Source organism: Helicoverpa armigera, chromosome 22 (genome assembly GCF_030705265.1).
Source record: "Helicoverpa armigera isolate CAAS_96S chromosome 22, ASM3070526v1, whole genome shotgun sequence".
In the NCBI taxonomy this organism is placed as follows: domain Eukaryota; kingdom Metazoa; phylum Arthropoda; class Insecta; order Lepidoptera; family Noctuidae; genus Helicoverpa; species Helicoverpa armigera.
The window spans coordinates 681,310-694,809 of record NC_087141.1 but is presented as its reverse complement, the minus strand read 5'-3'; the positions used below and the strand labels follow the sequence as shown (position 1 = coordinate 694,809).

General features: G+C 34.7%; 1 protein-coding gene across 6 annotated transcripts in view; it reads left to right on the top strand.

Moving 5' to 3' along the window:
* Nucleotides 1-13,500, top strand: part of LOC110371746 (homeobox protein cut) — a 131,750-nt gene that overhangs the window by 23,167 nt on the left and 95,083 nt on the right. For 2 of the 6 annotated variants that reach the window (XM_049843410.2, XM_064040285.1), the window contains exon 2: nt 6,793-6,822. The exons of the other annotated variants lie outside the window; for them this stretch is intronic. The gene's annotated coding sequence lies outside the window, so the exon portion shown is untranslated. The remainder of the gene's footprint in view (nt 1-6,792; nt 6,823-13,500) is intronic. 6 annotated transcript variants of the gene reach the window in all.

Genomic DNA, 13,500 nt, shown 5'->3' with positions numbered 1-13,500 from the left:
CTTTGTTATGAAAAGTATCGCTCAGGTCTACAACCTCAAAACTATAACCTTAACTTAATGGATTTTATATTTATTTCTCATTAAATAACGTCTCAACAATTAACTATAAAAACAAAGAATAATAAACAGTCTATGACAACAAACTTTAATAACATCATCACCACACTCAAACGTGGAACACAAAAATTTGAATATAGAATGCGTCTGCATTCCAAATTCAAAACAAACACGACACGAATCAAAGATTAATTTTGACGTACGCGTTCGAATTTAGAATACTTAACCTTAGTGTTGTGTCGTCACTTAATTAATCGATTGCGTTAAATCGATGGTATAACCGATTTATTATGTATCGATAACGCATCGAGTTACAGATACAAATAGCTCGTGTAAGTGATTTACGATACCATTATAGTAAGCGACAGCTAAGCGATGTCGCACAAACTTAAAAGGTTAATTGGGTACTCTTTACGCCTAAAATAACCAATCGTAAAGTTTTATGTAGAGTGCCCAGATATCGAGTGGTGATAAATATGAAGCTAATGCATTAAAATTTAGAGGATTTCATTAGAAATCGTATTAATGTCCGAACATATATCACGGGAAGGAAACGATGCTTGTAGATCGACATTTAAGAGACGAAAATCATGTAACAGGAGATAAAGGAAGGAGTTTAAAGTAAAATACTCTTAAAGTCTTCCATTAGAAGTCCTAGCATTTAGCAAATACCTCCTAGTTACCTAAGCGAGAACAATTTATACGTCGTTGGGTAAATTTTGCAAACATAAGCATGCACTTGTCAAACAGTTTGCCAAGCAATTTTACACCTTAACATTAGAAGGATAAGACAGTGCAAAGGTACGAATATAAGAATAAGAAAGACTTGTAAAACTCCAACTGGAATGTCATTCATGTTTGACTGATTGCTATCGAACTGCAAAATGTTGCCATGTACAAAAAAATCGCATGCTTGCAACAAAGGTTTATTGTTTGAAAGGAGATCCAACGAGGAGATTGCAAGTTTCTCGTAATACAGTTTATTGCACAATAATGTCAATAAATAGCAAGCAATGCTAGTAGCTGTTCGTGCATTAAATTTGAAACAGACAGTTTGATTTTCAAAATTAACGTTGGGATTTGAATGGTTGCCAGATTTTCAGGTGGAGAGATAGATGTATCAATTATTGTAGCTGGTAGTCCATTTTGTTCATTCAATAGATTGGGATCTGGAGCAGATAAGATATTGTACAGTTTGTGTTATTTCTATTCTACAATATTCATTAACTTCAAAACCAGTATCAGCTTCTTTGTTATTGACCTATAGAGTCATATTTATATGACCATTTTCAAGTATCTCAACTCCAGCCTTTTTATAACTACTCCTTTAAATAGATATACTAAAGAAATCGAAGCAAGTCTTCCCACCACAAAACATGGCAGTCATCGATACTCATCAGCTGTTTTTGCTGACGGTACGCGTAAAGCTGGCCATTGTTTGATGTGTATCGCAGTTAGAATAACTCGCAGTATGTGAGAAATGACTTCATAACGCTGGACTGTGGCCTGAAATATATCTTAAAAGATTTGAGACTTAAAACATCCCAAAGGAGAAAGGAGGAGACTAAAACCATTTGCCAATGATATAGATGGATTGTCTCATGAAAGCAGGTGCAGGAGCAGCATACTTGTGTGTGTGTAAATACAATGTGCATATACATTCACACACATAAGCACGATTCACCCACTTACATGGGATAAAAAATCTATACAGTTTTCAGAAGGACAAATAATTATGAAGTCGTCCGTATAAAAGTGTCGAGTCCATCCAACTTGACCAAAGTTCTGTGAAAGATCGAGCATGATAGAGTTGACATAATATATGGAAGTAGGTATTATGGACGTTGCAATCTCAAGATAGCTGAGATTATAAAAAATTACACCACAAGTTTTCCCGTACAATTACCTAAATGTCGAATAACTTGTATTCGAAGCACGTAACTAACGAATTGTTTATTCAGTTTTATGAAGTTTGTGTCATTTGGGTTTCCCCGGATACCTTGATCTGGCAAGCGCTGATGATTAATGCGATACAAAAATATAAATGGCTTGGTAAAATTTCTTGCTTATCATGATTGTGAAAATTGTTTAAGTTTCGGACAATCTCAGAGGAAAAGTTTTTATATGTTCTTCGTGTAAAGTTACCGTATTGCAGGTTGGGTTTCTTGACATGTCCTATTTAATTGCGACACGAACGTGTATCCCAAGATAACATGAGGGAAATCATTCGTCACCACAAACAATAAAAATAAGAAACAAACGAATTTCATAATTCCCGCGCAATTTTTCACGGCGCCGCCATTGACGTGCCTCGGCAGCCGTTCGAAAATCGAAAACATTTCAAAATTAGAACACCCCCGCCCGTGTTCGAACTCTTTCAAAATACGCGCGGGAATCGAAAACAGCGATTAGTTTTAAATGTCGCCGTTCGAACTTTAAAAATATGTCGTATTCTTAATTTTAAATATAAACCGACGAACGCGTTCTATTTTGTCGCCACTTTACGATGTTTGTCAGTTTAATGATTTTCGTTACGAAACATTTCGAGATTGGTAATATTAAATTTATTTGCGCTTTTAACAATTTTTCTTTTTGTTTTTACGCGCACGGGCGGGGTTTATTTTCATATTGTACGTTAGTGATGGGCGATTATCGTGACTAAGATATTAAGTCATAATGTTGAAGCTTTTAATGATCGTTGAGCTTACAAAATTTTATGATTCCATAACATAACTTTCTTATTGTCTTGTTCCCAAAAAAATCCTTTGAACCGATTGCCCAATTTATCAAAACAGTATAATCAATGAGTCCTTTATAAATCCGTGTCCGTCTTCGTGTGTCCGTCAGTGCCGGACAGTTTGACATGACGGACGCTGGGATTTGTGTCCGGTGAGCCAGCAGCAGCGCCCCAGGGGACGATTGGAAGCCCCTGAAATTATCAGAATACTGATAGACTTATTATTTATTTGTGACGTAGTAAAGTCGGTATTTTGATATTGTAACGTACATAACGTAACGTGAAATTTTCTTTTAAATAATGGTCCAACAATTTTTCATGACAAGCTTAAGATGTGAAGAAGGTTTTATGTATTAAAAAACAATGGTTCCACATTCACCCAAGAATTAATATTTTCTTTACCTCAGCCATCTTATTAAAAATATAATATCGGAAAACACCTCATTATAATTCCACGCCTAAATGTTATAATCCAAATTCCAAATTTTATACATAAACCTACTTTAATCATCATAAATATTTAATTTATAAAGCCATAAAAATCGATAAAATATATTTTATTTAATTATGTTCAAATCCAGTTTGGTTTTGATTATGTTCCAATGATATGTTTATTGCTTTATTGATTATTCAAATATTACGTATGCTCTATGGTAACGCGTAAGACTAGTCGCGTAAGATGTTATCACGTCAAATCGATATAACGCAAAATATATATAGAATAATAATTTAATTTAAAAATGTATTATGTCATTTTTCAAATTCCGAACAGCAATTTGAATAGCGAATGTCTGGTTCACGGCCATTCATCTAGTTGTAAGAGAATTTAAACGGCACACTCCATTTCACTCATCTTCAATCGCGACAACAATGTCTAAGCTACTATACGAACACGTGTAACGCTATAAAAAAATAATCTCTAAGATTCCGTAAAACGGAGCGGTGTTGTAACCGATTTTGTAACGGCCACGAAAATAAATTCGGTTTTTATGACATTAATTTCTTTTACAAAGTAATGTTTAAATGGAATAGTCTGAAAATACAGTACATTGTGTTTTGTTTCATTGACACTCACCCACTTGGCAGCTCTTTTCAGAGTGACACTCTTACTTACGAAAACATTGGAGTTTTTCATATTTTCCCTGATGTATTTATTTACCAATGTACCTAATTGAGAGGATTTACGAAGAAAGCTGTGACCTACAGAATGAAGTATTAAACAAATTAATTCCAAGAAAAAATAACGAAGCTATTAAGTTATTATCGATAGCGTACCTTTTGTAATTTATTATATCGTTTGTTTACCTAACGTACGGAGAACAATTAAACTTAGTCAATAATTAATAAACGTATTTAACCGCAATTTGTTAATTACTAACAACTCCCAAAGAGCAATTCCAATTAATTGCTATATTTACTCAAATAATAAACATAAAAAATGGCTCGTTCTAAATAATGATTAATTAAAATGTGAATGTCGAAGCAAAGCGATGTCTCGTGCAAATATCGGCGTTTATTGCTTTTCCGAATGTGAAAACCATGTCAAATGACGTCACAGACACTTCTCAATACGAATGGGACATAAGCAATAACACGAAATGAAAACGTTAAAAGAAATAAAAGAACGTTCTAATTTTAAAATCGTAACGATATCCCCCTCGTGGTTCGATGGAGTTCGATTTTTGAATGCCGTTTCGTTCGGAAATAGCGCGCGACAGCTGAGAGACGACATCGGACTGTTTTTTATTACCTCCTTCGTGTTTATGAGCACTTTATGAGTTTTTATAGATTTTATTTTTCTAATCCAATGAAAGTCACACCGGGTTCGTGATCGGATACATTCTGAACGTCAGGAAATTTACGACGGAGACCTGTTCGCACGTTATTTATTGAAGAGTTTAACGAATGACACTTTTTCTCCGAACTCACCTATTGAAATTTTAAAATGCTGGATAGCTGACTAACAGTACATGCATCGTTTTTATTAAAATAAGAGCAAGTAACTAAATATGTATGAAATGTTATGGGCAGCATGCACGGTGTTAATATCCCGAAGCCCCCTGACCACATGCTTTGCAATAAATACGCGACGGTATCGACAGATCTCAGATATAAACGGTGATATGCAATCCCGACCAACCGTGGTTATTATGACATAAAATTGTATAAGACTCCGGTTTCAAATTAGTTTAATTTAAATAAAGACTCCCTTTTGATTCGATCATTGAATGGCCCGATCGATAAAATAAGCAATATCCTTTAAACGAGGTCACTTATCGAATGAATCTATAATCGAAATTCGAATCTCATTCGGTATTCAAATTACCGATTGAGTTCCGCACTCTATGCTCATTCAGAATTCGAAAAGAAATAAAAACCTATTTAAAAGAAGCTTCTGTTTGAATTAAGAACGGAAATCAACCGTCGCGGCCGCTTGTTCCAAGTGTGAAAGGATCGATTCGAAATTTAAAAGGGGTTATTTTTTTCCAGCCAGCTCTTATTGACATGTTGCGTGTTGTTTTTTCAAAAAAGCCATTGTCTTAAGGTCTGACATTTGCGTTTCGAAAACGCGCATAAATTACTCGGGTTTCGACGCGTTTTGTTTTAAATTGCGCTAGTATTTTCACTTCTTTACTTTCACACTAAAATAATGTTTTTAATTCGAGGCTTTATTAGTAAACCGATCAGTGACTTCTTAACGCAGTAAAACTTTAACCAGAAAATAAGTTTTTTATATGTAAATACATCGTTTCACAGGAGATTATGAACTTGGATAATATTTTTTAAACTGTTAAATATAATTTTATTGTTTTCCAAGCACTTAATGAAGTCAAATTAGGCATTTGTGCTTCCCATCGACTCGTAAAAATGGTAGTAAAATTGTTAGTATTGATCGCGACTGAGTAAACTATTTTATGTTGTTTTTATAGTTATTTATGGTGAAATAAAATGTTTTTATGAATGTCATCGGTTTGTGAGGCGGTGGAACTATTAATGTATCGATAATTAAAGGTTTATTTGGTTACTTGCAGGTAGGTCCTCACAGGGACGGACTGGGAAGCCCACAGACTCCATTATAGCAAAGAATATTTAAAAGAATGATATGTTAGTTAAGTACTAAGTTGTTGTTTTGATTTTAACACATAAAAAATAAGATAAGAATTTTGATTAGAACGAAATACTAATAAAGTTATTATGATAACTCCAAAATCTGACCTCTTCATTTTTAATAATGATGCATTTAAAATTCATCTTAAACAGACTATTTAAGTTACAAAATCGAAATAAAATCCATCAGAACGAATTTAATCTGGTCTCAAATCAAACGACATTTTCTAGAACCTAGATAAGTTGCCATCTTAGTTATCTGTAGTCGGCAATCATTTATTTAAATAGGTATTTATTATCTCAACATCTAGTTAACATTTATAAAACTGGTAATATCTATCGACTCTTAATTAACGATATCCGTTGTGATTGAGAAGAAAATGTATTTAAATTACCGTGGCTATATAAAATCTGTGTAATTTATTTATTTAAAATACAGAAAAGAGCCTACATATGGCAGTTTCCCAAACATGGCTGAATGAATTTGAACAGATAATGTGAAAACACATAGATATTAATTGAAATCATCCCTTAATGTTACCTACTGTTTTTTCTTAATCCCAAATAAAATCGAGTTACAAAAGAATATAGGAATTTTTGGCGCCGAAAAATCAAAAGAATAACTCTATACCACGCATCCTATTATTATAATTCAATATAAGTTTAATGTTGGCAGTAAAATGATTCTTCGCTCGTAAAGAAATAATACAAATATAATGTGTTTGTTAATTTTATTACGAAGCCCGCATCATCTACTTGATGCTGATAATCCGTTATTTAAAATAATGCAGCCCACCCTTTGATGCTTGATTCTATGATCCAATTTTAATAGCCCATAGAAAAATCGTAATTTTTATTACTATTTTTAATATTTTTTTCATCTTTTCCAGGTAAATTAAGTTCCCGTATGAGAAACTACAGTGAGTACTGCCTATTATTTTATGATTTCTATTTAAAGTTATTATTAAGCTAGAAACTAAACGTAACAAAAATACAAAAAAAGTCACATGACAGCTCCATTCGAATTTCGAACACCAATTTCAAAAAAAAATCCTCCCACAAACAATTGATTCTAAAAAAGGAACACGTTTTCCAAATTTAGAACGCCAATGAATTTTGTATTTGGAACAAAAAGAGCGCCCCCCTCGCGCGAATTAATAATTAATTTGTTACCATTGGCCAGTAACAGAGCGTTGCATTTTAGGGTACCGTGAATTATTTTATAGTGCTCTTGTCTGCAATTTTGACGTACACTGATAGATTACTAACTACTTTGACGAGCGTAGCGCGTACAAATGCAGCAATGGACAGTGATATGTGGATAACATGTGTCATTGTGAACAAGAGCCTTAATAGGTATTATGTGTAGTGTCTGGGGTTAAAGCACGTTGCACACAGTTATGATTAGTCGGAGATATATGTCTAAATGTGTTGTGATTCATATTAGCACACGGAATACTGAATTCGCACTGTTGCACTAATTGTTAGGGATTTAACGTGATTTTTGTACGTGACAAATGACAAGTACCTCTGCTTTTAAGTAAATTGTTTGTTAATCTTTATAAGAGTTAATGTTATCAGATAAACGATGCTGTTTTTAAAAGGTGACAAACATAAATTTTATGCAGAACCCGAAGTACTATTTTCTTCTTTTTATTTTTTGTTACCACAGTTGTGTGGCAATGATATTGTTTTGAAAGCTTACAAATATTTTTGGTGTTTTAGAAGTAAAATTAATTAATACTTATTCAGTTTTTACCTACGTATGAAATCAAAATGAAAATATACTTATAGTTAAATCCAGAAACAGGAAGATACTACAATATAAGAGTTATTGACACTTTATGTAAAGCAGTAACATAAGTTATAAAGTTAATGAATTTATTGCAAATAAATGCATCAATAGGTACCTACAAGCTGAAAGGTTGCCAAGTATTTGTCACAGAGATACTTCGTCTCCTTGTAGAAACAAACGAACTTTAGAGAAACTCTTGGACAAGAAAAACTAGCATTTGTACATTTTGAAATATCATTAATATGCCTCATCTATGGAAAAATTTTGCTTGTCTAATTCTATGTTAAAAATCCATAGAAATCAGACTTAATCAGCATTATCCTTTATCTTGATATTTATATAAGGCTTTAGAAATTACCTACAGCTTTCAAAAAGCTTCATCTTTAGCTCCAATACGCACTTACAATAACTTCTTCCACCCAAGCAAACTCATATCAACACACCAACTCAAAAAAAGCCATCTTCAAGCAATCAAAAAAAAAATACAAAAGAAATCAATTCAAAATCAATAAGCAACCCTCAAGAATGGAGTCATAAAATTGATTAGCATCGACAATCGGTACACGTAACACGTTCTAACCCCCCGAACGTCGTAACACGTCACACACGATGTGTTAGCACTTACATCGCATTCGGGGGTTGACAAAAAAATATGTTTCATGTGAAAATTGAGTTGTAAAATCGATGGCGTTTTGGTTAGCGGTCTTAAGAGGTTTTATAGGTAGATATAAATATACGTGCGTAACTTCAGAATGACTGCATAAAATGTTATGATATTTCTTTGTATTTTTAATGAGCAGAACAATGTAATTCAGCTATGCGAAGCCAAAGACAGTCAACTAGTGAGTCATAAACAACTGTTTTAAGTATTTTTTACATACATAGGATTTCGTCATAAAATCATTTCACAGTAAATATCTGTAGCATTGCCATTACAATTTCTTGGAATTAAAAAATAGCTAAAAGGTTCCACCACTAACTTATTAAGGCACTGCAAACCTCATAAATAACATTATTGTAACGGCAACACTAATTAATTACTTTCTACAAAAGCAACAATATAAAAATTCATAGAAAATGTAAAACTAAGTAACTTCACACCGCAGTATTTATTACACATAAATTGTACATTATGACAGGGTTTTTTTTTCAAAACCAAGTTATCCCTTTCGCGGCGAAATTTTTGACATTTGCGCGTGAGTCGCGAGTTATGATTCAAAATGGCGGATGAATTCTGCAAATAACGCGACTTTCCTTTGTCCTTGATAAAATTCACTAAATGCATTAACCATGGACTAAAAAACAGCTGGATAAAAAACAGCTAAAATTTAATTTGTGTTTCTGTAAAATGCAACTGTTGGTAGTTTTGAAAATGATCCGCAAAAAGTTGAATACAATGATCTTGCTGTGTCTCCGCTTATTATGAAATTAACAAATTATTCGACCATAAACGACGCGCTGCTTTCGCGAATTTGTGTTTTGGACATCAAAGCACTTTGCAAGCCAAATCTCTGAGCTGATTTTGGACTTTTATGGTTTTGGGGAAAGAAAAACATAAACACAGGGACATTGCAGGACAGTTGCGCTTGAGCTGTCTTAAAACTTAAGTATCTAATTGAAATTCTTACTTGCCTTGAAAAAACCTAATTACCATTTTTCAAGCATATCTTAATCCAACCCGCCAGCATTAAAACCCTACGCAAGTTAAAAAATAAAGGAAACGTGTTCGATTTCTGAACACGAAAAGTAACAAAGTGAAACAAATAAAGGCAATCGAAGTTTAACCGCAGAGATTTCCCGACATCTTTCAGCCGATGTTTACAAGTTCAAAAGAAAACTCCGGGCTCCCCTCGAAGGGTCCGGGACACAGGTAAAGAGGTGCTTAAAGGTATTTTTTTGCAAACAGATCACGTTCGATGTCTTAAGTGAGACATCTTTGTTCCCCTCTCGAGCGATTTGTACGTGAACCTAAATCGAACGCGCTTTATTGATTCCCGCGCGGAACGTTCCAACTTTGAAAGTTTGTTTTTTTAATTTGGCTAAAGTGATTTGGGGATTGGGGCCTTATAAGTGTGCCGTTTATTTTCATTATGAAGGATAAAAACTATGGAAACTTTTTGGATCTTAGTCATAAAGTAAATTCTTTAGATCTTTAGACAGACTGGCGCTCTTTTAAAGTAAGATATAGCATATAAAAGCGAATTCCGATACACTCATCACTCGATTTGTCGGTAAAAATATGATCCGTTGTTGCGTTTAGTTTCTGCGCACGTTAGTCCGTCGTGACCGCCGCTGCAGTGGCCGCAATTGTCCGCCTATTATCCGATAATGCCGATCAATCTGTTTTGATTGAATAATCAATCGTTAGTCAATTGAACTCGAGTTAGTTCGGTCGACAAGCTGTTCTGGACGTGGCATACATTTGGTTCGATTGAGACGTCTTGTGGTACAATAACTGAATATGATTTGATAGACTGGTATTATCGTTGAACAGTTCGACTTTGTTAATTCAGAAAAACTGAAACAAATTCGTGAGAAAACGACATTTGTTTATTCCACAACCTAAGCAGAGTTCGACGTAATCACAAATCACATATTTATAACAACCTCCAAATGAGTTTTTTGACAAATATTTATAGTGTCTCGTTCAATTTACGATCATAATCTGTTAATTAAAAACTTTTTTTTTGGGACATTATCGTCCGATATTGGATTCGTAAAATCGATTTGAAGAATAGAGTCACCTACCAGAGGTCCTAAATTTTTACGACCAATAAAAACTGACTTATAAGAGGCTCACTCGGCACGTTTGTCCACTAAAAAACTTCTACACATTAAAAATTCGATATTACGACCGAAAGTTCTAATTTACGGCGGTTTAAAACTAAACGATAGGCCTTTTCTAACTAATAATATATAGATACACAACAAATTGATGATTTTTATTACTTATATACGATTTGATGAAAATACAGTCGTAAAATTTTACAGTATCGTTATGTCGCGTTGATTGCTTCACGTAATTCAGAATCAAATGATCGTAAAATGTCAATTTTTAATGTGAAATATTGACCGAAACGTTAATAGGTGCTTAGCATTTGGAGCCATCGGTATTTCCTTTATGCTACAAATGATTTTATTATAGAAGACTAGCTCCTACCTCCTGCGTCACTCATATTGTACTTTGTTATATTTGAGTGCAATTCCCTTTTCTTTCGTAGCACATTTTGGAGATACTCAGTCTCATACTAACTTAAAGACGTTTAATGCTGTATTTAATAACAAACACTTACAATATTTATTTCCACAGAAAAGTGTAAATGCGTACAAATGAAACAGGTTCCTTATTTCACAAAAAACTGGGTTCTGCAGCAGATTCTTTGCAAGGACACGCGACGGAGAGCGAGTGAGCGAGCGATGTGAGCGACGCGCAGCGCTTTAATTGTCAAAATTGCGCTCGCGCAGCCTTTGATGTCGCCGCCGAGCGCAGGGATACCAAAACATGAGAGAATTAATTATTTAAGTCATATTTAGTAATGAAGTGCACATGTGGTACTGTGCTGCTTTGTTTTATAAGACTTATTGATGGACATACTAAATTGAAATCGATCTTATTATTCGTTTTCCTTATACACTGCGTACTTAATATATTAATGCCTTTATGTAAATAGTATATTAATAAGGCATATGATTTCAACTTTACCTCTAAAAGCCAGTGCTTAAGTATATTTTTCTTAAACATGGCGACTCTTAATGCTAATTGCTCACGCTTATTGCTAATTGCTGCATCAATACAAAACATATTACTTGAACAAAGTACTAAAAACCGAAGAATTACCTAAGTCTGCTTATTTCTCCAAAAACACAACACTATCATACATACAGCCACAAATCTCATGAACGCGAGTGCAGTGCGCACGCGCTCGGCCCTGACCTCTGCCGGAGTGCGTCAGCGAGGGGATATGCAGTTTTCATGTTGTACCTAGGGGGGGATAGGTATTACCTTTATGGCTTTATTTCGTAGATATTGATGAGGTTTTGTAATATGGGTCAATCGGGGATAAGATGGATTGGATCTAAGAATCTGGGTATTGAAAGGATTGCAAAAAGACTTTATTTGGGTGCGAGGAAGGTAAATTATCCTGAGAAGAACATACATAGCCTAATTAACAATTATACATATCTCATACTGTTGAGAAACTATGATAAGAAATTAATTTTCAGTCTATAAATACATTGTCCAACCAAATAAAATATAAAGCTAGCATGGCTGGTTAATTAAAAAAACAACTCAATTTGATTATTATTAATTTGCCATCGCTATAAACTGAATCCATACACAGCAATGACGTCAACCAACTGTAAAATTCATTATTAATAACTTCAAGATCCGTGACCCATTTACCGAGACAGACAATGAAATGCATTGCAAGGAACCTTTACTGAATTTCACCTGAAATTTAATTAATACTTTGGACAGCGACTAACGTTTATCGTCGAAAGCGTTGAAAACCTATGCAGTTTCGTTAATTTCGAAGCAATAACTAAACGCAATTCAATCACAGGAAAGCCACACTCAAAATGTTCCAAGTTTAAAATATACTAATTATTGTTCGAGGATTACAATGTGACGCTTCTCTCAACGTAAGAAAGCTCAAAATTAACTGTCAATCAATTTAGACGTCCGCAATTATAAAAAGGTTGATCTTAAAACATCCAGTGGCCGGTTTTTGCGCGGATACCGACTATTCGACGTGACGTTCCCACAGCGCTCCCGAACGATCGCCGGAATAGCCCCGCGGAGGAATTAAGACGAATTCTTTTTACGAATTAGCGAATCACCTGTCTAATTACGCGCAAATCCAACTTTGAATTTCGAAACTCGCATTCTTTCCTCTCTCAACGGCCACCGTTCCAAATTTGAATTTCCAATCCGATATCCAAAGTGGTGCAACCGCGAAATAATAAAAACGGTGTAAGAAAACAATGATTAGCATAACAAAAGTGACGAAGAGGAGCGTTTGTTGTGAATTGACAATCTGACAAATTTACAACCGATCGCTGAGCAAAACACACAAAAGTGCCCTTTTCGAATGCAAATTTGTCAGAGGGATTCTTTTCCGAATTTTTTCTCCCCGGCGCGAAACTTCCGCCTATTTTCCCGCTCAACGCACATCCGGCAGGGGCGCCGCTTCCGCTATCGGTGCTCGTTCGGAAATCGGATGAGTTTCACCGACAAAGATACGTCTATTCTCAACCCTCGCCCCATTGATTCTGCGTAAAGTGGTCATATTTTCTATTTCATATTTTTTATTGACTTTCGATGATTCTATTGTTGGGAAATTCCTTCCTTGCTGCGAAGTTACTGTCTCTTGTTTGTCGCTACTTATACATACCTATATTTGAAGCAATAACACGGTCTTTTCATTACTTAAAACCCTCAATTAAGTTTGATAGTCCACAATTGGCTCGGTATCGGCTATAAAGTGAAATGGCTGATGTTCGGCCACATAACCGGAGATCCTTATCGCGGTCCCGTGGCCGGGTATCGGCGACCGCAAATCGGCGGCCGATCGTCAGCCATCGATGGCAGAGTAAACGATACAAGTGGGTACAGCTATGGAATTTAATGGGGGACCTATCGTTTTGTTGTGGTTTCTAATAGAGGTTCGGTTAGATTAATAATAACAGGTAACTATATAATGCAATTGAAGTGGTATACATTTTCAGCAAAGGCATAGAAGTGAGTCATACTTTTCCTCTTTGAAAAACAAGGTATTTTCGTCTTTATAGCTACAGCATA